This window comes from Euprymna scolopes, chromosome 5 (genome assembly GCF_053919585.1).
Source record: "Euprymna scolopes isolate OS-2025 chromosome 5, ASM5391958v1, whole genome shotgun sequence".
NCBI classification, from domain to species: Eukaryota; Metazoa; Mollusca; class Cephalopoda; order Sepiida; family Sepiolidae; genus Euprymna; species Euprymna scolopes.
The window spans coordinates 81482563-81488603 of NC_136486.1; positions in this window are offsets into that span (position 1 = coordinate 81482563).

Sequence of the window (6041 nt, forward strand, 5' to 3'; positions counted from 1 at the left end):
GCATCCCCTGCTATGAACCCTGTCAAGGCAGAATAAGTGCTTCTAGCAGCTTCTGCCCAGATGTGCCAACGGTACTCCATTCTAGGATATAATTGGCTCTTATACAGGTAGAGAATTACATTGGCAGTGAGATATCTACTGGAGCATGATCCCACCATTTTTTCAGCGACCTTGACAACGGATTTGATGTACATTGTTAGAAAATGACCTCCAGACTATAGTGGAATGGGGCCGCAAATGGATGGTAACATTTGATGCTAGTAAAACTAAGCTGCTCTCCTTTAACAATTACAAGACGCTCCTCCAACCTCCTATATCCATGACAAATAGCACCCTACCTGAGAATTCTATCTTCAAACTCCTAGGCCTAACATTTGTGGGCAATATGAACTGGAACAAATACATTGAGGACATTGCAAAGGCTGCTGCAACGAAGGTGTGTTCCCTCTATCGAACTAGAACGCTACTCACGCCTGAGAGTATCCTGTATCTTTACAAGGCCACCATTCACCCATGCATGGAATATTGTTGCCACATCTGGGCTGGTACATCTACCACTAGCCTCTCCATCTTAGATAAAGTCCAAAAAAGAGTTGTCAATCTAATCGGTCCCACTTTATCAACTAAGCTCCAGTCCCTGTCTCATCGCCGAAATGTTGCATCACTGTGCCTGTTTACAAATATTTTATTGGAATGTGTTCTGATGAACTTGTTTCACTTGTACCCCCTCAACGTACATATCCCTGACAAACCCGCTTAGCAATAAGATCTCACCCCTTCACTGTTGTTGTCCCTAAATGCCAGAAAGCTTTCTATTCTAATAGTTTCCTCCCTCGAACAGCTAGACTTTGGAATTCCCTTCCTGCTGCCTGCTTCCCTGGCTATACTGATATGCAAAAGTTTAAATGTAACATAAACAAATATCTTGTTAATCTTTCTAAGACATGGCCCCAAATAGTAGCTCCTTACATCCAAGTGGTGATGTGCTTTGTAAGGGGTGAATATGAGAAAAAAAACAAACAAACAAAAAAAACATGTTCCATTTCAGATTAGGAGTAAAGGTCAGACCCAGGAGCTTGTAGAAACATGGAGCCTCCTCAGTACGAGAGCCATTCATTTTAATTGATGCCAGACAGAGTCAAAGCATTGATGATGTGAAGATAGAACTTGGTTTAAAATACATTAAGATTAATCAGCCACCTCTTTCCCCATTGCACCATAGGGTCAAGGTCAAAGGAGAGAGAATCAGAGAGAACTTGGTCATTTATGGCCTTTGAAGTGTTGCTTTAGATGGTAGTGTCATCAGCAAAGATGTCTATGCGTAATCTTAGGATGTGATTTGGGAGAGCATTGATGTAGATTAGGAAGAGACTTGGGTCCAGAATGGACCCCTGAGGGACTCCAGCATTAATAATGCGAGCTTCTGATTTCTGCCCATCAACCACTACTCTTATAAACCTATCTAATAATTGAGAAGACATTTCCAGCTATACTGTAGTTGGGATCTTGTGGAATAGATCTTTATGACATACTCTATGAAAGGCTTTTGATATGTCAAGAACAATTGTCCTAGAAAGGAAGCGTCCGTCGAGAAATTTGCTAATTCTATCAGATATAACTGTTAGCACATCTGCTGTAAATCTAGTAGAATGGGAACCATATTGCATGTCACTGAGGACTGAATTTTTAAATCCGAGGCATACTGATAAGGTTTTCCAGAGTGTTGGGAAGTAATTCTCCTTAAGACAATGCTTAGACGGCTTTGTAAGTATGGGAGCTAGTTCTGATTGAAGCTTTTTCAGTACTATAATAGAAATAGAAATACTGAAAAACAATAAAAGTGAAGAAACTGATTTGCTACACCAGAAATTAGAAAGTACATTAGCTGACTATAGCTGACTGTTTTTTCATCAATATTACAACTTCAGCTTCAGCTTCAGCGGTTGACTCTGAAAATGGCTATCAAATTTTCTTGACTAATCTTGTGTGATTTTCCAAGTGGTGACAGAGAAATTAACCGACTGTATTAATTTATTTTCTGATTTTTTTTCAAATAAACTAACTTGGGCGACTGTGGAGCGTTGTAGGGGAACCACCCTCTGAATGGACTTTACCGTCGGTCATATATACCGAAACTCTTACCGATCTCAGGTAGGACTCTAGTTCCAGAGTTAACCACATTCTTGGTGGAACGCAAACATTCTTTTCATTTTTTAACCTTTGTTTGTCTTTTATTAATACATGTCTTCACCTACATCATTGTTGTGTCTTTATTGTGGCTTATTCAGGACCATAACACTGGCTACAGAGGATTCGAAAACTCATAAAAGAAAAAGGAATTTAATAAACTAGTGTTCCCATAACACTGGCAATGCCAGGATTCGAAGAAGAATTTTTTCATGCGTTAACTGCAAAGGAAAAAAAATAACAACTCTGTTAATTGACTTAAAAAAAAATACACCGGGTAAAACCCAATTCCCTGAATTAAAAAAAAAAAAAAATTAAGTAACAGATAAGAACAAGATGAAAAACTGTAAGTAAAATCTTTTTACAAAAAAAACAAAACAAATTGTGTTGGTCCATCCTACCAGAAAAATACATTTCTAACAGAACAAAAATAAGATTAAATTCCTAATCTTCTTATTGGGTTGAGTGTTCAAAAAATTTGCCGTTGTTGTTCTCTCTGCATGACTAAAAAGAAAAAAAATCTTTACGCTATTGTTTTTATTGGAAAAAATATACATATTTTGTATTATATACGTTTGAAGCCAAAACAACGCATTATTACAAAATAAACAGACATTTATTTTGTTTGAAATTTATATTAAAATTTATATTGAAATTTATATTGAAATTTATATTGAAATTTATATTGAAATTTATATTGAAATTTATATTGAAATTTATATTGAAATTCATAAATATATTTCGAAACAAAGTCTCATCTTCAGTATGTCTTTTCTTTTTTTTTTTTGCGTTCCGAGATTTAAAAAACCACCATAAAAACAACAAACGGACTTATACTTTCTGATTCTCTGCTCCAACAACAACATGTCAAAAAAAAAAAAAAAAAGAAAGACATACTGAAGATGAAGCTTTGCTTCGAAATATATTTATGAATTTCAATATAAATTTCAAACAAAATAAATGTCTGTTTATTTTGTAATAATGCGTTGTTTTAGCTTCAAACGTATATAATGCATATTTTATTTTATTCAAACTTAACCAGTACTTCTAAGGAACAAAAATCTTAACATATTTTGTTTTTTGGACTGTTATCGTAGCTCTGCTGCCGCCGCTTCGAATCTACTTAAACAGAATAATGGCATGCTGCTCTAACTGTAAAACCCAGTTGCGCATGTAGATGTATAAACATCATTTCAGCTGTGTGTACATTTACCTTTCTCCACCCACGCAAATTCGGTGGATTTATAATAAGCGAAACTTCACTTGTTCATGCAGACGTCGTAAGAAGCATCTTACGTCATAAGAATGTTATTCTTTTCCTCCAATCGGATTACAAGGAAAACAAATTTTAAAAAATGTTTTTCCTGAAGGTCTCCGTGGAACCAGTTGGAAATGTATAAAAAGGGCATTTTTGCACTCAAACAAATCAGTCAACACCAGCACACATAGCACGCCATAAGCTAGTCATTTGACTCCATCACCGCAGACATTAACGTCGTGTGCACCACACCATCATTTGATTTTCGACATGGAGATGGACTTTTTATCTTAATGGACGTTTTTACCCTTTTCTATCTCTCCGCTAAGTAAGTGATGGACTTTTATATTGTTATTTCTCCCCCCCCCAAAAAAAAGACTGGTTATTTCTAACCGAGAACTTTTACTTTTCTCCTTCAAAACAGTTAATTACTTCAGTCGCAGGTAGAGATTTTCAATAAAGAAGAAACTTTCTTATCTTCTCTTTTCATTCATTTACAATTTTTAAAAAAAAATTGTATTTAATTTATCCATTCGTCTCAGTCATCTTTGCTTGATTGTTCAACTCCATTTTTTATATTTGATTTTATTATTATTTTGAATTTGCAGGACTAAACACTGGCACACGTTAGTTCCGCAACAAGTGGTTGACCCGATGTGTGTTGTTCAGTCAATAAAGATGGCTAGCGCAACGTTAATCATGATCTCTCCATCAGTGTCGCTGTGCCCCTAACGCATTTACCAACATTTAATGAGAACAATACGAAGAATTGGTTCCTCCAGCTTGAGGCGATTTTCGCAGTTAGATGGATCATGTCCGACAGTCAAAATTCATTAATGTGGTCCAGGCATTACCTTGCGCTGTTGTTGATGAAGTGGCTGACATAATCGAACATGTTCCTGACCATGACCCATACACCAGCTTGAAAAATGCTATACTCAAGTGTACAGAATGGTCGGACGAAGACCTACTCAGGGAACTTTTCACCCATGTTACCAGAGGAGACCAAACCCCATCACAGCTCCTGCAATTCATGAGGAGCCGACTCGACAAACACTTCATGGCCGATTCCATTCTATGTGGTCTATGGATGGACAAATTACCCTCCACAGTGATACACATCCTGGCACTCATGCAAGAAAGCACACTGTTGGACCAGTTAGCCGATTCAGCAGACCAAATAGCTGCAAAGTTAGATCAAAGCGTATATGCAGTCCGTCAGCAAAAATGCCCCCCCCCTCAACCACCCCAACGTAGAGAAGACAGTGGCTGAGTTGCACCAACAACTCCAGGACATACAATTGCTTTTACAGTGCCGTTCAAGGACACCAGAGCCCTACTACAATAACAGACACCCATGCAAGCGAAGTATGAGCAGAGATTGGCGGCAGAACCCGGACCTATGCTGGTATCACCAGACCTTTGGATTGTCCACTAGGAAGTGCAAGCCATCCTGCAAACAAGCCACAGCCAAACCCAATTTGGGAAACTAACTAGCCGGTGGATAAAAGCGGCAAAATCCACTGGTAAAGGCACGCTATGCTGCCTCTTTTTCATCTTTGACAGACAAAACAGCATGAGGTTTTTGGTGGATACTGGTGCAGCAATAAGCATCAAACCCCCATTGGACAAAAGACACATGAAAGCCACCTTATTCAAACTCCAGGCACCAAAACGTTAACCCTCAACATTGGCATGCGATGCAAATTTAGCTGGACCTTCACCCAAGCAAATGTCAGAACACTGATCCTTGGTGCAGACTTCCTAGCACATTTTTATTTGTCTGTCCACATGCACCCCAGAACACTTACGGGTAATACAACAAACATTAACGTTGTAGGAACTCTGTCACGGATAAATACAACCGGGATCAATCTCACAACTCATGACAGAATGGAATACATCAACATTTTGGCAAGATACTCTGAAATTACACAGCCAATAACATGTGTTGATGCAGTGAAACACCAGATGCAGCACTTCATCTAGACACTGGGCCAGCACGACGACTGCCCCCACACAAATACAATTTTGCTAAATGGGAGTTCGACAAGATGTTAAAGAAAGGCATAATTTGACTGTTCAATAGCCCATATGCCTTGCCTCTATATCTCGTACCGAAACCTGGTGGGACAGATTTTCGAATATGCATGGATTACAGACAGCTTAATGCTTCAACTACATCCGACCGATATCCGGCGCCACATATCCATGATTCTGCATGAGGACTTCAAGGCACACGGGTTTTTTTCCAAAATCGATCTTATAAAAGTCTACCACCAAATTCCGGTAACCCCTGAGGACGTTACTACTCCTTTTGGCCTGTTCAAGTACGTTAAGATGTCATTTGGACTCAGGAATGCGGCCCAGACCTTCCAAAGGTTTATGGACGAGGTACTGTGTGGCCTCCCTTTTACATATGCCTACATCAACAACATTTTAGTAGCCAGTGAGAATGAGAACACCCATAGGAAGCACCTGGTGGAGATCCTCCAGAGATTATCCCACTATGGTCTATGTGTAAACATTGAGAAATGCATTTTCAGAGCATCCACTGTGAATTTCCTGGGTCATTGCATTGATTAAAATGGAATCA